This window comes from Miniopterus natalensis, chromosome 9 (assembly GCF_054644295.1).
Source record: "Miniopterus natalensis isolate mMinNat1 chromosome 9, mMinNat1.hap1, whole genome shotgun sequence".
NCBI lineage: Eukaryota > Metazoa > Chordata > Mammalia > Chiroptera > Miniopteridae > Miniopterus > Miniopterus natalensis.
Window position 1 is genome coordinate 34,544,683 of NC_142089.1, and position 25,490 is coordinate 34,570,172.

Consider the following 25,490-nt stretch of genomic DNA (forward strand, 5'->3'; position numbering starts at 1 on the left):
CTTTCCTCATTTAGTGTGTTTATTATTTATTGTGTCTTGCCTTCCTGGAGCCTATGGCCCAAGAGGTCAGGAATCTTTAGCTGTTTAGTTCATTGTTATATCCAGTGTGCCTAACAACTCCTAGCATCCTGCAGGCCCTCGGGTTTTTCTACAGCAGGAAAAAATGAATCAAGCACCTAATAGTGCTAAGATCTGTTGTAGGCCAGTTACACATCTGTCCTCTAACCCTTACAAAAACCTTGCAAGATTTGGTCATTTATTTACTATGTGTAAGAGCCAAGTTGGGTGCTAAGGGCACAAATATAAATAAATCAGTGGATCCACCCTCAATTTAGATATTAGCAATTTAGAGATAGTCCCTTACAATGAAGAACCTGAAGCTCAGAGAGGTCAAGTCACTTGCCAAATGTTAATATAGAGAAAAACCTGTTTTTCCAGAAGTGGATTACAGTCTGTCTGAAAAAGAAGAAAAGCAGAGAGAGTTAAGCAGAGTTCTGGGCGACTTACTTTGGGAAGAGGAAGTTCAGGGAAGGGAAATGAACAGGAAGGGTCCCAGAGGTTATCTCAGGAATTCAGGAAACATGAGCATTTCCCCACAACTGGAGGGAATGAATTACCACCAACCCAACCGTGACCTTCACGCAGTCCCCTGACAATCCAGGACATATTCCTGCTTGTCTTCTCTAAGTCAAGAAGCTGTGATTTAATAAAGAGATTTCTAGAGTTAGACTCAGGAGCCTGGATCAAAGTCCTGTCCTTACAACTTTGTGGCCTTGGGCAAATCAGTCAACTCACTGCTCTGGACCCCGCCATTCAAATGGAGGTGCACTTTTACAACAAGTGTCACACTGTGATGTTGCATGTAAAACATCACAGTCATATGAGCAACCCTTGGGGTACAGCTGGAGAAAGCATGTAACCCAGAGCCAAAAGTAGCTCACCTCTCCCCAACCCTTGGAGCTGTGTGCTATAGGCAGAACTCTCAACTTTTCTGAGCCTCAGTTTCTCTGCCTGTAAGCCACAAGATTTAAGCAAAGATAAGAGATAACAACTATGGAAAGGAAAATGGCTCACTTGTGGTTTAATTTATCACTCCAACCTCATTAGCACAAAGTTTTAGCCAACTCTGCGAATTTCACTCACAATCAGCCTGGACTTGAAGAGGGTGAAGTCTCCCAACTAAAGCATGTAATTAGTTCTCCACTTTCTCATAAAATCTTTTGCTTTTAAAAGTTGCAGAATGTGCCCGATCCTAAGGCTCAACTTTAACTCATGCTGACTCTTTTTCATCAGATCACTGACACAGGGCAAAAAGTGAGGGGTGGACCGGAGGCCTGGCATGCTTTCCCAATTCAACTGCAAGAGGCAGTTCAGTTCTCTGTATATGAAATATAGTCAAGTTACTGCCAATTTCTAGTCAATTCCAAATGTCACCAGCTACCAGTAAACACCAAAAAGTCAACTATATTCAGGACTGGATCATTTAAAACATAATTATAATAAATTATTTAAAGGAGCTCTTTTAATTACCACCATGTATTAAAGCCTCAGGAATGCATTCTAGAAGAATTGTTTTCTATTGTAACTGCATAAATTTAAATGTCATTAATTTCATATCTGTCATTCAGTTCTCTTCTAGTACATTGATCCCTATATCAGGGAATTCAATGCCTCCCATTTCATTTGGGGATTTCACGCTTTTGACACAGGAAGAGCTTTGCTTTTGTTCCTTTAGTCCCCAAATGCCATTTCCACTCCACAGTATAATTTTGTAGACCAGCTGAAGGCTAAAGCAAAGGGAAAGAAGTGAGACCAGTTCAAGGAAATAGAAAGACCACTGGCCTTGTCATTAAAAGACCAAGTTTTTACTCCTGGCTCTGCCACTAATTTACTGTGTGACTTTGGGCAAGATATGTTACCTATCTGGGCCTCAGTTTCTGCATCTATAAAATGGGAGGAAGAAATATTCCTGCTCTTGATTATCTCATGGAATTTTTGAGGGTTACATGAAAAATAAGAATGAACTTTACTAAACCATTCATTTAGCCAGACAATCAATCACTCAATAATTATTTAATGAGAACTGACCACATGCTAGGCAGCACACTGGCAGCTAGATAGAAAACAAGATACTAAAGATACAATGGCACTCTAATAAGACACTGGCTGTGGAGAGAAGACAAAAGAGTGCGCGCCCCATTTGGGCCATATGTGTGCTTTTCCCCGTTCTGTTCAGTTGTTTTCCTTTCAGTTAGAAAATTCCTGATTTTAGAGTGTCCATAGAGAATGAAGCAACTGCTTGGTCTAGTTCAAAACAATCCATTCAGTCTCGCATCTTGAACCTCTGTTCACACTTATAGCTGCTTATATGGTTCATTATTTGGCCACTTGTTTAGAATGTTAAACATTCCCAGACATAATCATATATTTTCCTCCTATCGGGAAAAAATGTGGCTTCTTAATAACTGGTATTTCCAGTCTAGTTTAAAGGCGCTGTCTGGGCCCAGGATTAATGTACTTCTAGAAGGACGGAACCAACGGCATGTGGAGAAGTGATGGCCTTTTGGATCCTCAAATAAACATTCCTCAGAGAGACCTTCCAAGGCCTCAGGGGATTTCACGGTGATACATTCAAATGGCACCCATCTGTACAAATATCAATATCTAAGTTTTAACAAAAGACCTACATTTTTCAAAGGGGGCAATCAGAAAAGTGCACTAGTGCATCTCTACATCGATTGCTGTGTGCTGCTTATAAAAATGGTCTAGGCCTACTACCTTGGAAGACTGAGGTGAAAGGAACCACGTAGAACAAACACATTTTTCAGCACTCGAGTTGCTTGAGTTGCCTTCCCCACCCCCAAGATGAACTTGAGATTGGTGTACAGGGGCCAGAGAAGAAGGTAGACTAAGTGATGATGTGACAGACCCTAAATCAAATTCTCGTTATGACCAAAGCCCTTCTTCCTCCAAGGTGGTTTTCACTTCCTGCACATCTGGATCACTGTGGGGGAGGAGACACCTAATGCCCCGAAATTGCAGCTGGAAAATGAACTGGATTTGGAATCAGAATTTCAATGTGAACTTAGACAAATGACTTTTTGAAGATCAGTTTTGTGATCTGCAAAGCGGGGGTGATACTATACATGCTAAAAATGAAATAACATTTCTTAGAGCTTTATAACCAAAGTGATTCTTATTTGTAAGAAAAGAAAGTGACTCATCCTGGTGAGGGGAGGTGGACTGGCATTCTAAATTTCTTTAACAGGGGCCTTTAATTTCTCCCTTACTGTCTTTCCATCCTTCCCTCTCTCTCCAACTGATATTTATTAAGGGTCTTATTTATTTATTTGCTAGGACAGTTATATCCATCAGGATTCCATCATGAAACAAACGGTTCATTCAAATGACGTAATGGAAGGGTGTTTAATGAGGAGACTCTTTGTATAGGTGTAGACAGGGTAAGGGGAGCCTGCATGGAAGGTGAAGCACTCCAGGCTAACAGTAATGGGGTGCCCATTCAGCCTGGAGGGTCGAGGGGAAGAGCCAGGAGAGAATGGTAGGTGCAGCTATAGCTACTGAAGGGGGCTTTTCAATAGGAGCTGTGGCCTCAGGTTGAGGACCCCATGGCTTTGGCAGGGACGGAGCCAGGAGACTCACTGCCCGAGTCTTCTTCTTCCATCTCATTTCCTGCTGGCGCTTTGGCCAAGCCCAACCAGAAGCCATTGATGCAGGCCACAGAGATGGGCACAGAGCCATGTGGAAGGGATGGAGCCCGGGTCTGCAGAAGCACAGACTCTCCAGGACCAGAATAGGTGCAGCAGTTCAGATCATGGGTTCTCTGGCCTCTTGGCCTGCGCTTGATTGAATCCTTGAACCCTCACTGCGGTACACTGGATGGGGGCTTACTCTTTCCATGTCTCAATCTCCTCCTCTGTGCAATGGTTGTAATAAAAGTATGTACCCATAGGTTATGGGGAGGGTCAAACGACTTAATTCATAACCGCTTAGAGCAGTGCCTGGTGCGTCCTATGGGTGGTATTGAGCACTGCCTTGTATACATGGGCCACGGTGGTGAGCAAGAAAAATGAGTGAAAGGATGTGTGAGTGTCCTGAACTGCAACTCACATGGGACCGCCCCCCTGATGCTTTCTTTTTTCTCTTGTTCTCTGACGGGGCCCTGTGACATGGCTGTTTTGAAAAGGGGAGTTAGTGGAAAAAGGATCTCTCCTCACACAGTCCTGCTACAATTTTTGTCTTCACAACAAGACCCAGGACACAGGTTTTGTCATTGGCAAACATGTGCCTCGTGTCTTGACAACTGGGAACCAGAGCAAAGGAGTGGGTCAGTCTAAGGACCTGGCTGATAGTCCCCCACAGTCCCGATCCCGTGCTCTACTTCGGAACATCACAGGTTCTCACCAGCAGCGATGGTGTTCACCCCTTGCCTTGGGAAGAGACCCACTAATGGCTGAGGAGTATAAGAGAGGAACTCTATCTATCCTGTTGAGCTATGTGACCTTGACCAAATTATAGTTCCTTTCTTAATTATTGGTTCCTTAGATAGAAAACAGGGCCTTGAGTTTCCCATTTGCAAACTATCTACCTGGCTTATAGTTAGGTGAACGTGCTTTGTAAATTACTAGAGAAATTTAACAACATATCATTACTGTCATGCTCTGACCTCAAATGCTAATCACACTAATTGGAAGCCAGTGTCCGCACACCGCCCCGCCCCCCATCTTACAGCCACAAGACTATTTGCTGACCACACACAGCCAGGATTAGTGAGAGAAATGCCAGGACCTGGCATCTTTGCTGTCCGCAGCCTCAGTCCACACCCTGGCAGCACTGAGCACATTTCTTTCATTATTTATACTTAAGAAATCCCACGTAATCGTTCAAGTTCAAAATCTGAATAGATTGCCAGGCAGCTTGTTGAATTATTTATTTGAACTGGCTTATTTCTACATTGGGTAATTTCTTCCATGTGCTTCTACAATATCAATAATGGGAGGCAATTATTGATTTTTCTAAAGCCATTAGGTTCAATGAATTGTTCAATTAGTTTTACGATTTCAAGTAGAGAAGGGTGCAAGATTACCACTCTTGGTGGTTAGAAACAACTTTCTAAACGGAGGCTAATGCCCTAATTGGCAAGATGCGCAGGTGAACGGCGGAGGCGGGCCCTGCATCACACAGACACGGTGAAGCTGCGGCAGCACATTCGGGCTTCACCGCACGCCCTCCCGAGCACCGTGTCAGGGGCGGCTGGCAGCCCGGACCCGCGACGGTGATTACCCATTGATGCTGTCAGGCTCTTATAAATCCAGATGGACAATAAAGACACACGACTTTAAAAGATAAATACTAATAGGCAATGTCATGTTCCTAAAGCTCCGAAGATGCTCTATTTTCTATTGAATAAAGTTTGAATCACAGGCAGACAAATCCAGACAATACCTGTGTGGAACTGCCAAGTATTTTCTAAACCTCATAGCTTTGCTGGTGCTTTACCACCTGGGATGATCTCATGTTTCCTCTCACTGTCCTGTCCACATGTTGGGGAGGCAAGGGGCTGTAACACAGAGCTTCTCAAAGTCATCTATGTACCCATTTCTCATATCTACAATCTCAGCAGTTTTTCAAAGAACACATTCTAACTCTTAAATATTTACTCCAACCTCATATTAAGCATTTACACTAATAATGTCACAGGTAAAATTCTAGTCATATTATTGGTGGTGCACATTAAAAGAGATACATCATTATTAAAATAAACCATGAACCACATAAAAGTAATCTCATATACTACTGCGGATTTCCATATACTATTTTACGGGGTATTGGGGTAGTAGATAATATTTCAGGCTCTGGCAATAGGCTTGAATTTAAACTCTAGCCACTTGCTTGCCATGGGTCCTTAGGTAAAGCAAATAAAAACGCTTGGCTTCAGTTTACACCATCGTAAAATGAACATTAGAATAGTACTCGCATCAGAGTATTGTTGTGAAAATTAAATAAGATTGTACAGCTGAAGGGCCCAGCACTCGGTGACCATTATCATGGAGAGTCATTATACAACGGCCGGAAGCAAGGGCTCTGGGGCCAGACTACTTAGGTTCCAATCCTGGCTACTGAGTAATCATGGGAAGATCACTAGGCTTCTCAGTGGCTCAGCATCCCCACAGAGTTTCCAGGAAGTTAAGTAAGTTGATGTAAATATAGCACTTAGAGGAATGCCTATCAACAGTAAGCATGTCATAGATGTCAGCAATTAGGATAACCTTTGCTATGTTCCAGATAGCAGGTTATGTGCTCGAGATGTAGAAAACTGAAAAGATGTTAAAAGTCTCCACTTTTTATGTGCATTTCATATGCAAACACATCAGTATAGGCAAAGTACAGATATCAGCTAGAAGATAAAATCATCAATTAATATTAGCCAGGGAGGAGGGAATTGAGGAGGGCTTAACGAAGGAGGTGACATTAGGTGTGGTTTTAAAGATTGAGGTGAGGTATTGAAGTATGGAATTGATTCATCAAGACCAATGTAGTCGACACTTCCTCTAGGAAGCCTTCCCTGTCCCACAGGCACAGTTAATGGCTACTTATTGTTTGAGGGGCACAGACTGGTGTTGGACATTGATTTTTGAATGTTGAGGGGTTGGCCCACAGTAAGTGCTTCATAAAAGTTTATAAAAAGTATGAAGTCACTTCTCTTCACCTAGCTTGATTTCCTTATATATGTAAAATAAATATTGTTTTTTCTGTTGCCTCTATGCTATTCTATTATTTCACAGAAAAATACTAATTAATATTAACAATAATATAAAGTAGCATATATTGAATGTTTCCTATATGTTATAATTCATTTTATTCTAGGAAGTGGGCACTATTAATATTCCCATTTTATAGATAAATAAGCTGAGGCTTACAAAGCTTAGGTAACTCTTCTGAAATCAACCATCAACCATAAAACACATCCCACTTGTCCCAAGAATTTGTACACAACCCCTATAGCATGCTGCCTCTCAAAATATCTAAATTTAAAATTCTGTTTAATGAGAAAACGGTGTCAATTCTCCAGATGGGGCCATTTACTGAATAATGTACAGTCATTCTCAGATAAGCAGCAGTGGGGGTGGAGAGTGAGACCAGACCTCTCTGGGACCTGGCATAGGCTAGGTCTGTGCAAGTCCACATACTATGCAAATAGTTTACAGCAAAGGAGACACGGTTCCCAGAATGAATCATTCTCGCTCCAGCTGCCCAGTGAGAAAGGCTGTGGCGAGGGTTCAGTCCAGCAGGAGCTCAGCTGGGCAAGGCTAATGAGGACTGAAGAGGCCCAGGACCTCAGCTGAACTCCTTGGTAATCAGAGAATTATGGATTTAATATACAGGTATAATCTGTAATAAGATGAAGTGAAGGCAAATAGATTCTAATCACTGTTAACTTCTCTGTGTTATGGCTTTCATTAAATAATACGTATCAGATCTCTGCAGGAGCACTAATCCTCTAGGAGGCCCAGGGGGTGGAGGTTCGACCACCTGGAGCAGGTTGGAAGGGGAGATAAATAAGTCGGACAACTGAATCTTGGGATACAGTAAATAGTATTCATTTAAACTGCCTTCCATGGCCCTTATAATAGGGGGATATTTCTTTGGGCTCCACACACCACAAAGGGGGTGCTTCACAGATTCAGAACATGACCCAGGGAAGAACCTTGGAGATTTATCTTCTCCAACTCTCCTATTGTACAGATGGGGAAACCAAGGCCCAGGGAGAAGCAGGTGGTGGACTGTAAGATAAAACTATAAAAATAGATGGCATGGTATTTTAGAAACAATGTTGACAATGAATCTAGGGAAAGAGTTTTCTATCAAACTGTAGGATGGGTAGGATAGGGGAGAGCGAAAACCCAGCCATGTCACCCTAACCCTGGCTGGTGTCAGCAGGTAAAATAGGAGAGGACGGGCAGCTAGTTTGGCGCTCCCTGCCCTTCTCCTTATGATGATGGCATGGTAAGGGAAGTCCCTGCCTGGTGTGCTGGGGCAGCAGGCCCGGGGGGCTGCCCTGAGGCAGGAGCTGGTTCTGCGTAAACACATAAGTGTAAACCTATGTACTAGAGAAATTCTTGGCTCTCTCTAGGCCTGTTGCCCCTCCTCCAGCTCAGACAATGACAATGATCAGCCACGTGACAAGTTTCATGTCATGTAAGAAGAAGAAAGGGCTCTCTGGGAGTATGTGTGGGGATGACCGAATCCAGAGGTAGGAGGGCCGGGAAGCACTTACACGACGACGGTGGGACGGGAAGCCAAGGTGACCCCGGATGGTACTTGGGGCGTAGAGAACCACAACTGTGAAAATGTGGAAGCAAGGGGAATAGCAATGTCTGGCCCCTGTGCCAAGCAGAGAGGTAATATCCAAAGGACGCTACAGCTATGCCTTTGTAGTGAGCGCCACTGTATCCTCCAGCATGCCTGGTGCACGTGGTGCACCTGTCAGTTACTGGTGACATATAAGTAATCCATTCCATGTCATATCTGCTCCCTGAGATGCTCCAATGCTGCCCTGAGTTAAAAGAGGTCTAAACACACAGGTGTCATTAAGAAAGGGAAGCTTGAGTGAGGTCTTCTAGTGACTGCCCCTGTGTGCTGTCCAGGTATCACCCGCGAAGACGGTGCTCGAGCAGGGCTGCGGGTGTGAGGGGGAGCCACGCCTGCCTCGGGGAACAGGCCAAACCACCGGGCAGCTTTGGAAAGCTGTCGTCAGAGCATGAGAATAATAATTGTTGCCTAGCCTGTCAAGGTCGATATATACTCTAGAGTCCAAAAACAGCTCTGGTGACCAGAGACCCACTTATCAGAGTGTTCTGTAGCCTGACTGTCCTCTGAGAAACGGAGGTTTCAGGAATTTTTCTTTGTCCCCCACAGCACTGCCTTGAGGATCAAGAGAGACCATTTGAAAATGCTCAGCGATCACTCTGTTATCCAGCATATCCCGTTCACTTAGTCCCCTCCCTGTACTGTCGACCTAAGAACTGGAACTACTTTAAATGCATGAGATCTAAGGATTGGAAAGTTCATTCTGGCTAACGTCACAGAGGAAGCTGGACGGAAACCTTGGTGTCCTCTGAACGAAGAGTCAATTAGGTGCTCGCAGGCTTCCCAGATGACGATGCGTCGCTGGCAGGTGCCTGCACTCTGTGAGGACACTCGGCATCGCAGCACCCAAGCCCCAACCACCGCCGATGACACGGTTCCCGCCCAGTGGGAACAACAGCTAGATGGCAGGCAGGCGGTCAGCCAAAGGCCATTAGTTCCACCTACAATTTTATTTCTCAGTTTCAAGGACTAAAGCAAAGGTTAGGAAGTTTTGCTTTTTATAGAACATTGCACATCTCTCTAAAGAGCACCAATCTCACTTCTCTGAAAATATCCAGCGTCTGCTTGAGCCACGGTGAGTCTCATGTCGCATATCTGAGCCTGAGAATTCACGCTGCCACTTAGTAATTGGCTGTGACTTTGGGCTGGCTCAATCTCAGGAGAGTGGATTTGTAGATTGGGGATAGTAATACCTACTTCTCGGGATTTTTGTGTGGAATGCTCACAAAAGAGGAGTTGGAGGAGGCATTTGGAGGCAAGGGTATGCGCTCGGTAAAACGCAGCTTCGGCTCCCTGCTTCCAAAGAAGAGGTTTATCTGTGGGTCTTTCCACCCAGCACAGTGTGGGCTGCAGGGGAAGGTGCTCACCGATGTTTACTGATGCTTTAATTGAGTTTGAACACAGAAAGGTAAATTTTTCTTTTACTTAACCTTTCATATTTGATTTTTAGCAAAAAGTCCCACTATTGTTTCCTGTGAGGGTCACAAGCCATGACCCTCAGAAGCACGTGGATTGCTGTGTGACTTTTCTTTCTCACAAGGTGGAGCTTGGCTTATTTCAGGGCCATCTGAAGGCAAGACGCCTGGGGAACTGACCTGCATCCCACCCTCACCCACCAGCCAGATACGCCGCTTAAAGTAGCTCTGCCTCTCCTAGTATCGTAATTCAAATTTTTGAGATAGTTATAAAAGTAACAAAAATGACAACAAAATATAAAACAAACATCCGTGGACCCACCACCAATAATGGACAGCTGTTAACGTTTTTGACATTGTTGCTTTAAACATTTTCCTAACAAACAGATCAAACATTTCAGAGAAAATTAAAGTCCCCTCTGGCTCTCTTTGATGGCCTCATTTCTTCTTCCCTGTCTAGAGGCCACTACTTTTATGAATCAAGGGTATATCTTTTCTGGTCCGTTTTTTGTACATTTTATGTATGAAGGACATACGGTGGTGTTTTATGTCTGTCTGGGTTTAACAGAGAAGCCATGAACAATGTCGTGCTGTGCACGCACTAAATATCATCCGGCACGTTTTTCACTTAAATTTCGTGTTTCAGGTCTCACCATTAATTTATTCTTTTTAAGTATTCCATTATATAAATACTTTAGTCATCTAGTCCTCAAATGATAGTCATGCAGGTGGTTTACATTTTTTTCTACTGTGAATAAAATTGCAATACATTTTCTGGTATATGTCTCTTTGTTCACATGTCCATAATATTCTCTTGAGGACAAATATACACATATATGTGTGCGTATATATGTAGATGGTATATGTATATAAGTGTATATATGGATGGATGTATATATGCATATATATGCAAATTACTGGGTCATAGGGAACGTGTACACTCTGACAGCCAACTTGCTCTTTGCAGGTGTATTGCCAATGTATATTTCCCCAGCAATTCATGATGATTTTCCTTTCTTTATTCCTTCACTGACACTTGATCTTGTCACACCTTTAAATGTTTGCTAGTCTGATGGGTGAAAAATTGTCTTTCTCATTATTATCTCAATTTGAATTCCCCAGATTACTAAGGTTGGTTGTTTATTAGGCATTTAAGATTTCTCTTAAGTGACTTGCCCATACACTTCCTTTCCTCACTTTCTATGTATATTTTTGGCTTTTAGTCACCGATTTTCTGTTTCTCTGGATACTTGTCCTTTGTAGGTATCTTTGAATCTGTGAGTGATCTCATAACCCACATCTTTTGTTACACACCAGTTTTTTGTGTTTGTCTTTTTTGTGATACAGTCATTCTATATTCTGAAGTAGTAAAATGTACTAATCTTACCCTTTTTATGTTATACTTTTTTGTCATATTTATGAATTTCCCCGTAACCCATTTTTAGATATTTCCCCGTAACCCATTTTAGATATTCTTCCATGAGTTTGTGTAATGATTTTAATGTTTATTGACACTGAGATTCTCCCAAAGTTCTAAACCACCCATATTCTTTCCTTCTTTCTCTTCCTTCTTTTTTACTCAAAAAATGATGTGTGCCTAACCCCACCCTGGATAGAACTGTCCTCCCTCCTTCACGCCCCCTTTCATCCTTTCCGTGAGTCTGTATCACGAATCCTATTCCACTTGAGGGCCCTTAGGGCAAAGCTTTTGTCTTAACTCATATATTTAGCCTCATATATTTAGCAGTACTTGGAACAGAACAGATACTTGAGAAAGAAGTGTATTGGCAGAGTCTTAGCTTCAATGATGCTAGAAGAACAGAGGGAAATGGAGAGTGTCCAAAGAAAGGTGAGCAGTAATAAGAACAGGGCTCTTGGAAAGTCTGCCACAGAAGAAAAGATGAAAGACCTGGTGATGCATTGTCTGGAATCTTGATAAATGTCATTTATGCAACAAAAACTTACTGTGTGTCTACTACTTGCCAGGCACTGTTCTAGATAATTTAAGGAGATTTCAACCCTGAGAGGGGGCATCACCCTCATTAAAGGTCTGGGATATGGACAACGTTCCTGAGTTTACTCAGAGAGATAGGGGCAGAGTCTGGCCCTGGGTGACATCAAAGTCCTCGATCCTGCACACTAGACCTGGGTGCACAAGGATGTGGTCCCCAAGGCCATGAACTGCCATGACTTCCTTCCTGCCTCTCCACTTACAAGCCCTGAGACTTCAGGGATGTCACCTAATTGCTCCGCCCCTCAAGTTTTCTTATTCTTAACATGAGGATGCTTTATTATTATCTGCCTCGTGGGTTTTTTGTGAATGTTAAACAATATATGTAAACCACTGAGAGCAATCCTGACATGTATGTTATGCAAGTTCTCACTATTATGATTATTTAATGGAATATCATGTTGTGCTGTGGCTAGACTTACTCTCAGTACTGCTGGAGGGTAGATCTGAACCAATGGGCAGAAGTTACTGAAATTCAGATTTAAATTTGATATAAGGAAAACATTTCAAATAACTGGAGTAGCCTAGGCAGCTTCTCAGAATAGTGAGCCCTCACCACCTTATGAAGATATTTTAAGCTGCATTTAAAGGACCATTGGGTGAAGGGCGGGACTAGAGGGCCTCCCATGAGGATCCTCAGAGCGCTAGCATCCTGACTCAGTCCATGGCAATATCTGCCCGAGCTCCAGGCCAATGACATCATTCGGCATGCTAATGAATGGAAATATTTTCATGCTGGCTGGCCGACTCAACCCATGCGTACAATGAAAAGGGCAAATCTTTTCATGTGAAATTGTGCATGAATAGAGACTCATTGCCCATGTAAAATGCATTTTGGGAAAAGGGCTTGCAACAAAGCAGTGTAAGAATACACTGTGAGCTCTTCTGATTTAATCACTTGCAGAAGGAGCTCAGGCTGACGTTGCAGAAGCCACTGGTCTTGTCATAGACTGCATACCCCTCTCGAGCATCAGATGTACACATGATTAAAACTCCGTGGTCATGGGATGGAGCGGAAGGGAAGGGAGGGAATTATTATCTATGGCGCATCTACTCTGTGTGAGACAGTAAGCTTAGCACTTAATATATCATCTAGCTACTTAATAGTCATGTGACTAAGGCTCAGAGAGGTTAAGAGGTATTCTCAGAGCCACACAGCTAGAAGCAATGGACTTTGTTTGCTGTCGACCAGTGGTCGGGAGCTGGTGGTTTATAGGTCACTACCAGCCTGCTAGACTTTGAAAAAGAACAAAATTAACTGATAAAATTTAAAAATCAGGGTATTTCATAAAAGACAAATATAGATTTTCAGGTTTTTTTGAAAAGTTGGGGGACTTGGCAATACAGAGTCCGCAGTCAGATGTGGCAACGGTTTGGGCTTGCTGAGCAGACGCTGCCCCTCGCAGCTTAGGCCTGCACTTGCAGTTGTCCGCAGGCCTCTCCATTCCATACAGTATTACATCCTAATTTTAGTGGCCCTCTGGCCTGTGTAGTAATTTGAGTCATGATCCCTACTCTCTATACGATGCTATAAAAATACAGAACCAGAAATAGAGAACGATGGGAGAAAGAACAGAAAACAGGAGGAAAGAGGGGAATGGGATGGGGGAGAGAAGGGAGATGAAGACACCGAACTCTAGAAGACGGCCTGACTCGCCGTGACCAGAGACGTTCCCCCGCCTCTGCGTGCGGCTCCGCTGACCAGGAGAACCTGCCTGCTTTGCAGAAGCCAGGAGCTCAGTATTCATTTTGGTCTGAATGCTCTTATGTCAGGAAAGACTGCAAACCGAGCCTGGGGAAAAATTTCACATGTGATATTTTAAATGGCTCTTTGGCCAGGCTTTTGGGTCTTTCAGGTTAAGGAAAGTAAGGACGGAATGCCTCTTTGGTGCACTGAGCGGGCCATACCTCACTGCCCTCCCTGATTCTTTCCCTCTCTTCTTTGTTACTGAATTATCCTATTTACCTATAAAATGGATCTTTTCCTGGGATATTACAAAGTCCTCAACGAAAACATCTTTCATTGATGGGGATTGATGTCCACTTCATCTCTTTTCTCTTTCTATCACATTCCTTTCTTTTTTTAAAATATATCTTTATTGATTTGAGCAAGAGGAAAGGAGAGGGAGAGAGAGAGAGAGAAACATCAATGATGAGAGAGTCATTGATCGATCCCACAACCCCGGCATGTGCCCTGACCAGGGATCGAACCCCGATCACCTGGATCCTAGGTGGACGCTCAACAGCTGAGCCACGCCTGGCCAGGCTCACATTCCTTTCTTATCCAACCTCTCAAAAATGTCCTCCCTGCCTCTCTTTTTCTATCCATTTGATATCTGTTTTTCCAGAAAGAAACAAAGTATCACATTGGTGAGCACTGGATGCCTTTCTTAAAGATACCTTGAGGTTATACTTATAATTACTAGCATAGTGCCACCTTTTTTGCAACACTGATATCACAGGAGACCTTCTTTCATTTCTCTTCGACCCACTTGTATGACTTTGAGTGAGTCAATCAACCTCTCTGAAATTCAGGTCTTGCCTCTGGATAAAGCCTGCCTTACATTCTTGTTAAAAGGGTTAAATGAAAAAATAAACATGAAAAGGTCTAGCTCAATTTCTAGCACATGGTATATATTTAACCCTTTGAGGTCATTGGTCTACTCTCAGCCACCAAAGCTTTTTTACCGTCCTGGTAGTATGTCTGCTCTCAGCCACCACAGCAAGGAACCGTACGAATCTTAACTCCATTCATGTATCAGTTCATAATTTCTCTTGTTTATCCTTCATAATCTTGCATGTTATGTATCACTGCTTTTTCAATGGAAATTAATTCTGACCAGTACGACACCCATGTCCAAATTTAATACGACCACAAAGGGTTAATACCTAGCAATTGAAATGAAATCTCTACCTATAACTAGCTGCGTGACCCTAGGTAAGTTCTGGGCTCCCATTTCTCGACTTGGAAAACAGAGGAGGTTGGACTAGATCTCCAAGATGTCTTGTAGCCAAATGTTCTACATTTACCAGGCTGGGGTCCTTGATTTGCCTCTCTTACCCCTTGTGAGGGCCTTGGGGGCATACGTTACATCCATTTATCTTTGTATCCACAGTGCCTGGCATGACCCTCTGTGGCTCGACAAAATACCTGATTTCATCACCAAATTGGCAGCTCTAGCCATTCAAACTCCCCTCATATGCTCATGCCAGAGGCCTTAGACTGTAGGGCTGCTCTTAACAATATGATCATTCCACTAGTCCCAACCCAGGCTCCTCTAAAGAAAATTGCCCATAGGTGGCTGGTGAATGTATCCCCAGAGCTTACCTCTTAGCCTCAGGTAATTGAAGAGAGGTGAACACCTGGCCCTATGACATCCAACCCAAAGTCTGAACAGACCAACCTCCTGGGAGCAGCCCGGTGAGAGGGAGGAAGAGAGAGGAAGGAGAGAGAGCACCAGAGAGATGACCCGGGGCAATGGGATGGTTAGTTTTATGTGTCAACCTGACTGGGTGGTGGGATACCCAGATATTCAGTCAAACTTTATTCTGGGTGTTTTGGGATGAGTTTAGCTTTTAAATCAATAAATGAGTAAAGCGGATTGCTTTCCCTATCGTGGGTGGGCCTCACCCAATTAATTAAAGAACTGAATTGAACAAAAAGTTTCAGAAAGAGGGAATTCCTCCTGTCTGATTGCCCAGAGCTGGGACATTAGCTTTTTCCTGCCTTGAGACTTGAACTGAAACACCAGCTCTTCCTAGGTTTCCAGCTGTAGAACTTGAGACTTAGCATCCTGTCATTGAGTCAATTCCTTGTAATACATCTCTTTATAGACATATATAGAGATATGATATATATTTTTCCATCCATCTCTCCATTCACCCATCCACTCACCCACCCACATATCCTCTTGGTTCTGTTTCTGTGGAGAGCCCTGACTACTACAGGAAAATCAGATTCCTTGTTTGGGATCTGAACTAGAAACTGTGAACAGCATGCTATAGTTAAAAGCAGGAGATAAAAGTGAAAGGAACCAGAGAAAAAGGTAAGGAGGAGCCAGGGCCGTGAAGAAGAGTCACAAACTTGAGGAACCGGTTGCGGCAAGTCCAAGTTCAGGGGACTAGCAGACACTGCACCACTGATGCATCTGGAAAGGGTCACCAGAGGGCTCCTGAGAGCAGGTGGCTGATGAAGGCTCCTGCTCAGCCACCAGCCTCAGCCCGGAGAGCTTTCTGGTTCCAGTCCCTACCATACAACCACTTCTCCCTGTGACACTTTGAGTGAGACTTGGTGACTTTCAACTAGAAGAGGCTGACCACATCAGAGGCTTAAAGTCTGTTGCAAAAGATTAGAGCCAGGAAGGAAGAGAAAAGGGGGGGGGGGGGGGCATGGGATAAAAGAGATAAAGAGGAATGAGAAGGGTGAGGTAGGGGCAGTTTGACTTCATAGAGGAGATTCGGGATGAGGGCCGGTCACTCTCAGGGTTTCCACTGTTCTCAACCACTGCAATCAAGGTAAGAGGACTCTCTTTCCCATTTCTTGTTCTTTACGAGAGAGAGAGAGAGAGAGAGAGAGAGAGAGAGAGAGAGAGAGAGAGAGAGAGAAGGAAGGAGGGAGAAAGGAAACAAACCTGCCTATTTCCTCCCTGCAGAATTGAATGTGATCAGTTCTGGCCATAAAGCCCCTGGAGAAATTCACGGTGTTCAGGAAACATTAAGAGGCTGAAAGAGAGATGGCTTCTAAATCTCAGAGGAAGAAGCTTTGCAATGAAGTCTTGGACCTAATCATTTTATGCCTCCCCTCGGCCTGGTCACACTGCCAAATCCCCCAGCAGCAGCAATCACTCACGGAGGAAGAATCTCAGAGCCCAGGCGCGGATTCAAAGCCACAGTGAAATAGAAGCATGAGTTCCCCACTCATACAATTTCTGGTAAACGCTGTCAATTTCAGACTTCCAAATGGGAAGTATATATTTATTCATTTTAAGTTATCCTCGCTTTCATTTTCTTGGGAAATGGGACAATTGGGCAACCCTAGGGGTTTGATTTTCTGTACTTACTTATATTTTTCAACACATATATACACCTGTCAAGACATACACTGTGCTTTGATGTTGAGACAAAGGAAGCACCATTCCTCTGTGTCCCAAATGGGATATTCAAAGACACGGAGTGTGGGGACATTTTTGCTTTCAAGCTATAATAACATTAAAGGCAGAATTGGCTCAGGTTTTCACTGGGAGAGAGCATTAGCAAATGAATAAATTTTTGTTTACCAAACAAATGAGCTTTCTACTGGCTAGGCTGGCAGTCCTCTCCCATTGCAGAGCATTAACAAATGAAACTCTATTTGGACTGTACAGGCATATTTGTCATGAGTGTCCAATGGATGGGCAGACCCGTGTTGTGGAAAGAGGTAGGTTTGGAGTCCAAGAGTGGAGATTCAGATCCTTGGCTTGAGCCCTTACTAAACTTGTGGCCTCAGGTAAGTTTATTTATCCCACCTGAGCTTCCCTTTTAACACCTGATAAACTGAAGTAAAGAATCTAACATATACAGTTTCTGTAAGGGTTAAATAAAATCTTCAGTGAAAGTGCATGGTACTACACCTGACACTAGGTAGGCATTCAATAAATCTTCCTTCCTTCCAAAAAGGAAACTTCATAATTTAAATAACTAAAGAGCCAGGAAGAGTCCCGCCCTAGACAACCTAGTACTTCACCGCTCCAACTGGATTGCAAACAAAAGGGTAGTTCACGCAGTTGCTGACCTGTGTTCCTCCGGGCCAGAACAGCATGTTGGTTTCATAAAGAGAATGAGAGGCGATCCCTTTCAGCAGCTGCTCTCTGCCTAAGTCAGGAGAAAGTTCACCGGGGGTCTGTGGCCTTCTCCTGCCCACGATCTAGGTCCCAGGCTGCCCACCCCCACCTGACGTTTAAAACAGCAGGTGTGGGGAAAACCCTCAATCCCGCTCCATACAAATATGGCTGGCCACCTCATTTTCAGGAATCTACTTGCTGTCTGATAAGCTGTTGGAAATGTGTTTGCTGCTCTTGATTTCAGCTGGTCCTTCTAGGCCTGGCCCCTGACCTGGAGACAAATGTCAGGCTCCCAGCACTGGATGTAGCTGGCCCATCTGAGGAAAGAGCAGGTAGAGAAATAAGTCATGGGCCTTGGGACCAGGAAGAAGAGATTTCGATCCCTGGGTTTGCTATTTGTAATCTCAGTTTTCTCAGTTATAAAAGAGCACAGCAGGGCCTGTATCCCAGGAAAGTTGGATTTTCAAACAGTGTAGGTACTAGTGTCTGGGACTTGGTAGACCATTTATTGACATCCCTTTCCATTATGTTTATCCAAAACCCTCCCCATTGTTGCCCAGTTTATAAAACATTTGAATAGCTTATTATCAATCACTCTTGTCACCTCCAACTCTGTGAAGAAGGTCCCCAATCAGGGCACATACAAGAAGCAACCAATGAATGCATAAATAAGTGGAACAACAAATCGATGTCCCTCTCTCTCTCTTTCCCTCCCTTTAATAAATAAAAATGTATAAAAAAATTACAGATGGAGAAATTGAGACTCACAGAAGTTCAGCAGCTATCCAAGGTCTCAGAGCTCATGAGGTCATGAGGCCAGAGCAGAGGCTCAGTCCTGGTACATCTGGCCCATGCTCTTTCCCCTGCCCTGAGCTGCAGCTTACAGCCGAGCTCCAAGGCAGCAGATTCATGTAGGCCTTCACTGTTCATTAAAAACCCTTGGTGCAGAGTAACACTAGGAAAGTTGGACAAGAATTCATTCACTGAATGACCAGCTTTCGAAATAAGCAAACACCAAAACAAAACCATTCCTCAAAATTACAGAGCTTTAGAGTAAACCTTGGTATCTACTAAAGGAAGTTGGTTCTCTTTCTTTCCTATCTGCTCCAACTTCAAAAACACTTGGCTATTCTTGGCCCTTTACTCTTCCACATGAATGTTCGGTTTGGCTTGTCACTTTCCTTAAAAACACTGTTGGGGTTTTGACTGAACTAGCCTTGAATCTATAGGTTAATTTGGGGAGAAGTGGCATCTCTATGACACTGAGTTTTCCTACTATGAATAGGGGATTATAGTCTCCATTTATTCAGGGTTTCTTTCATGCTTTTCAATAAGTGTTTACATATATATTTTTCTGTAAGTGTCACACACCAGAAATTCATTCAACAAAAGTTATTGAGGATGTGGTATGTGCAAAGCCAAAATTGGCCCATCCCGTGAGAATACTTTTCTATTTTTCCAAACATTAAACACTTTTGTTATTCTTATACCAAGTGGCTCAGGAGCCTTCCTGTTGTATTTCTAACATTTTTACTTCAGACTCTCAGCTTTTGTTGCTCCTGACAATGTACAGGAGGCACAGGTTCCCAGGACTCATGGGTTCATCCTCTGGCAGAATGCCTCCTCCTTGCAAGGTCTGGGTGTTGTTTCAACTTCTCTGGGAGTGAAAAACCACTTAAACCCCAAAGACCCTTCAGAACTCATGGAGTGTCTTCCACCAGGCTGCCAGGCACAGAGCTCGGATCCTGAATATTGGCGGTACCAGAGCCTGTTAATTAGTCATTTTTCTTCTTAAATGCAAGCCTCTGATTAGCAGTTAGATCACACGGGCCTTACTTAAAGCAATTAAGAGTTAATACTTTCGCTTTGTTCAACAAGGTGGGATCTAGGAGGCTTCAGCATGTGGGAAAGAACAAAGAAACTTCAGAAAAAATAAACTGGTTGTTCCTGTACTTACTCTACAACTGGCACCTAATCTGTAAAACAGCAGTAAGGCCTTGGAAAGAAATGTTTCTTCAAGGGAATGCACAATGCTTGCCTGAAGTCTGGGTCATCTCCCAGTTCCTTTCATCTATTCAGCAAATGCGTAGTGAGAGCTGACTGGATACTAATGCCAGGCTACAGGTCAGGACACAAAGACAGTCATGGTCTTTGCCTCCATGCTCAGGTAGTCTAGTGAGGAATACAGACAAACCAGCATGCAATTAATAAAGAGCTTGATTAATTTTCTGATTTAAAAAATAGCATAGAGAAGGAACACAAGACATAGGCGTTTAGGGAGGGAGGTGTGGTGCAGGGAAGACCTGAAAGAGGTGATGGCTCTCTTGAGAGAGTCAAGGAAGGTTAGTGTGCCGAGAGAAAAAATAAGAAAGTGAGGGAGGTGAGTGACATGAGATAAGGGATGGGAGAAATAGACATGGGCAGATCATGCAGGGAATAGTAGGCCATGTTCAGGAATTCAGGCTTTTATCCTAAGGGCAGGGAAGGCATGGTAGGCATTAATCAGGGAAATAACATGATTGGATTTGCATGTTTTAGAGAGAGGGATCACTGAAGTTACAGTAAGGAGAATAGACTGAGATCGATCGGCATGGGGAGGTCACTTATGAGGCCACTTCAGTGGTCCAGGCACAAGATGGCAATAACAGCTTCTACTACGGTAACGTCACTAGGAATAGATGAAAAAGTTAACGCTCAAAAAAGACAAGTGACTTGCCCTTTCATATTCCCATTGAGTGGTAAAGCAAGATCTTGAAACAAGTTCAATAAGGTCCAAAGCTTGTCACCTCTCTACTGCACCCAATGTCCCCACCATGGGTAAAGAACGAAGTAAATCTTAGGGGATTAAGGAAGGATGCTGAGTAGAGTGGAAATGGACTGGAAAGAGAACATACTAGAAATGGAAAGCCCCACTTCCAAGAGCACACCAAAGAGGAGCTAGATAAAGGAAGAGGAAGGAATGAATATTGGTTGGTAACGATAGAAGGTAGTCCATAGCAGTGTTTCTCCTAGACTTTCAAGTGCATCAGAATTCCCCCAAGATTTTGTTCAAATGCAGATGCAGATTCAGTAGTTCTGGGGGTGAGGCCTGAGATTCTATGTTTCTAACAAGTTCCCAGGAGAGGCCAATGCTACTGGTCCAGGGACCACACTTTGAGTAGCACTGGTAGAGGAGTGGTTATCGGCCCAGTGTCTAAGTCAGACAGGCCAGGAACTGGACCCTGGCGTTGGTACTTATTCATGGTGTGACCCTGAGGGATGTATTGGTTTCCTATGGCTGCCATAACAAATACCAAAAACTGAGTAGATGAAAACAACAGAAAGCGACTGTCTCACAGATCTGGAGTTAGAAGGCCGAAATCAAGGCATTCAATGGGGCCGTGGCCTCTCGGATGGGTCTGGGGGAGAATATGGTACCGACTTCCTTGTGTCTTCTAGCTTCTGGTATTTGCTGGCAATCCCTGCATTCCTTGGTGTCTCCTCCCTCTGTGTCCTTGCACTGTCTTCCTTCTGTGCACGTCTTTCTCTGTATTTCTGCATCTAACTCTTCCCTTGTTATAAGGACACTGGTCCTATTGGATTGGGGCCAACCTCATATTCTGAGGTAGTGGGGGCTAGGGTTTCAACATACCTTTTTTGGAGGAGACACAATTCAACCCGTAACTGTCAAAATTTCACCTCTCTGAGCCTTGGTTTCTTTATCTGAAGAGAGAGATAATGATACCTCCTCTACAGAGTTAAATTAAATGGAAAAATAAAGGTAAAACGTCAGCACAAAATAAGGGTCCAAACCATCCTAATTAAAGGACACCAGGCAGAGGTCACCTAAAACACATCTCAACCATCACAACTGCCTGCCCTGGGATACAGGCACCATCGTTTCTACTGTTATCTGAAGAACTGGCGACTCAGCAAGGATAAGAAACTGACACAGAGTCTCACTATTAAGATTTAAAATCCACTCTTCTCCAAAGCCCCGACAGGGGGCGCTGGCAGTGGGGGTGGAGTCACAAACTCTCTCCCTCAGAGGCAACAGCAGAGAAGGATGATTATTTTTTATTTAATCATGTAGGAACCTGAGCTCAATATAGATTCTAGTTTAAAGTGCCCACAATGACAGATGAGGTGTTCAGAAAGCTTAGGACTGGAGGTAGGAGGGGCCAAGGACAACTGATGTATGAAGTCCAGTGAATTCCTCACATCTGCCAGGTTTTGTCATCCCTGTTCATGTTTCAAGGCTGCCTTAGCATTTTTTAAATAGGCCATGGCAATTCACAATCAAAATTTCAAAGCTAAAAATACCTCCATGCCATCCTGAAAAATACTTTTTAAAAAAACACACAAAACACCTGAGTGTTTTCCAGCCAAGAAAAAGAGAAATGTGTAGGTTGTAATGAGTAATTGAATCTACTTTTGTCTGTTTGCAATAAACATTTGCAAAACACGCTGTCCTTTTGACATTTCCGTTAGGACTGCTCATCCTCTGTTTTCTGAAAAATGTCTTCCATCCTTACTGTGTTCCTGTAACTACCTCCTTGGAAGGAGACCATCTCAGGCCTTCAGAGACCTGATCAATTTCAAACAGTCGATTCCTAATTTTTGTTGCTGTTGCTGTTATATTCAGCTATCTTTTGAGAGAGAAGAAATGATGCCAACTTGAGCTATCAAAAGATACAGATTAGTCAGAAAAATAATAGTGATAGAGAAGCAGGTGGCAATTTGATCAGATTCTGTCTTTTTTGTCAGTTCTATGGTCATTGCAAGACCAAGTAGTGATAAGGAAGCTACACTGCCTGGGTTCTGATCCTGGTTCTGTCATTTTCAAGCTGTGTGGCCTTGGGGGAAACTGTTTAAACATTCTGTGCCTCAGTTTCCTTGCAATAAAATTGAGATAATAATAGTATCTATTTCATAGAATTGTTGCGAGGAGTAAAGAAGTTAATATGTATAAAGAGCGTAATTTTGTGTATATTATAGTATGTGCTCAAGAAATGATAATTATGGCTGTAGTTGTGAACATCTGGCATGAAGAATGAAAGACAGTCCTGAAGTCAGAAGATGCTGTCTCTTACTGCGGAATCTCCTTGACTTCGTCTATGAAATGGAACCATTCAATGTCCACATGCAGAGTGGTATAAGGCAGAGAGTAATGAGAGTATATTGTTTTTTAATTTTAAAAAATGTTACAAAATTGATTTTTAGAGACAGAGGAAGGGAAAGGAATATAGAGATAGAAACATTGATGAGAGAGAAACATCATCGATCGGCTGCCTCCTGCACGCCCCCTACTGGGGATCGAGCCCGCAACCCGGGCATGTGCCCTGACCGGGAATCAAACTGTGACCTCCAGGTTCCTGGGTCAATGCTCAACCGCTGGCCAGGCTTTTCTTCTAATTTTAGTGGGTGTTTTTTTTACAGGGAAGTTCAGTGATCAGATTAGCATTTTACAAGGTTACAACAACTATTCTTTGGGGAATAGATGAGGCAATGTTGAGACTAAGGAAGGTAAGAAAGCTAATGCCCTAACAGGGGCACTGACCCCCCCACTGTGGTCAGTGGAGATGGAGCAAAACGGACTCATCATGCAAACTGCAGTGACACCCCGGGACTCAGTCCTAGAGGGAGGAATGTGAGGGACCATTCCTGGTTCCAGACCAACCAGGCAGAAGACCAGCACACTGAAGTGTATGCAGGTATCTGTGTAGACTCTGGAGCAAAATCACAGAACAAAAGAGGACAGCCATGGAAATACCTGCAAGGAAAAGAAGACAGACAATGCAGATCTGTGGGGAACCCGAACCCTCCACGGGGTGTTGGTGAAATGCATTGTGGACTGGGGGAGCAGCACAGCCACAGCGTGGCAGAGAGGTCGCCGTCCTATTTGAGGGACACTGCTCGTCGGCGATATGCATGGGGACAATACAGCGTTGAGAGGTTCTCAGTCCCGTTATGCAAGTGTGGCCTTCCCACGGAAGCCCATGGTAATGTCCTACAGCACGGAAATGACTTATGTGTCCCTGGGTATATTTAGCCCAGTCCCATGCATAAAACAGAGCTTTTGGTAAATACTTGAATTTAGACAGTTGTTGAATAAAAGATAAAGCATTTATTCATCATCAGTATTTTGAAGAGCCTATGCTAGGCTTTCGGAATACGGAAGATGAAGGCGATGCGGCCCAGGTCCTAAAGATGCGGGCCTTCCCTATCCCCCTTTCCTTTCCTCTTTTCCTTCCCCTCCCTTCCACCCCCTCTCCTCTCTTCTCTTTTCTTCTTCCCCCACTTCTTTCTGCCTTCCTGCCTGTCTCTCTCGCACACACTCATGTACACCCACGAGCATGCACACACACACATACACACACATACATGCACACACACGCTCACATGCTCTGTACTGCACCATAAAGGGGGTTCGGCAGCCAGGAGCCCAATACTGAATTTTTCTGCGAATAGAATCTAGGGCTGCTCAACATGTCTCCCACCCTCCTTACCCCGACAGGCTAACCGTGTGGCATGCCCTCCTCATGGTGATGGACGGTCAAGTGCAGGAAAGCAAGCCCGGCTCCACAGGTCCGTGTGAAGCCCGCATCTGCGTCACTCCCCACTGGCCAAAGCAAGTCACACGGCAGAGCCCAAAGCCAAGGTGCAGCAAGTGCAATCTGCCTCCAGCTTGGCAAACAGTATATGTATAAGGCTGTAGAACCACAGTTACCCTGGGCACGTCTTTTCCATTCTCCAGGTGTGCTCACTCTCTAAAAGTCTGGGCCAGATCCATGTGTCCCATAGTGTGAAATTCAGCCTTTCAGTAGTATGTGAAATACGTTTAAGTGGCACACGAAATCTAGTGAATTCTTGGGCGTGGTGGTAACTGACATTAAACACAGGAAGTGATGATGATTCACTTTTTATTTTAAAGAGTCTTTTTTCTTATTTATTTATTTTATATATATATGTATATATATATGTATATACATATATATATATGTCTAATCCTTACCTGAGGATATTTTTTCCATTGCTTTTCAGAGAGAGTGGGAGGGAGAGGAAGAGAGGGAGAGAAAGAGAGATGAACAGGGGGGGGGGAGGGAGAGAGAGAGGGAGAGGGAGGGGGAGAGGGAGGGAGAGAGAGAAGGGGAGAGAGAGAGGGAGAGGGAGAGGGAGAGGGAGAGGGAGAGGGAGAGGGAGAGGGAGAGGGAGAGGGAGGGAGAGAGAGAAGGGGAGAGAGAGGGAGAGGGAGAGGGAGAGGGAGAGGGAGAGGGAGAGGGAGAGGGAGGGAGAGAGAGAAGGGGAGAGAGAGGGACAGGGAGAGAGAGAGGGAGAGGGAGAGGGAGAGGGAGGGAGAGAGAGAAGGGGAGAGAGAGGGAGAGGGAGAGGGAGAGGGAGAGGGAGAGGGAGAGGGAGAGGGAGAGGGAGAGGGAGAGGGAGAGGGAGAGGGAGAGGGAGAGGGAGAGGGAGAGGGAGGGGGAGAGCTATGGATGATTTACTTTTGATTTGTTTTCAAAATCACCAGCTCCATCAAGGAGTAAGTCTGGGTTGGTGCCTTTAACCACCCTACAACCCTTGCTGATCTCTCAGCCTAACCACGAGCTAGAAGGCCACAGTGTCAAGCTAGGATTTGCTTTGTTTCCATTTTATTTATTTTTTACTATATTTTATGTGTAGCAAGTGATGCTCGCTTTTATTTGGTTATATACAGTTTCTTTTAAAATACGTGTATGTAAATAAAAGGTGAGCCCATTTAAAGAAAATATAAAGTCAATTATTGGTGACCCGCAGATAGTGAAGGATCGTGGCTGTGGGCTTGAACAACCCAAGCTTGAGAAACCCCGGCTGTGATTCCCTTCACGGCCCCCAGATGCC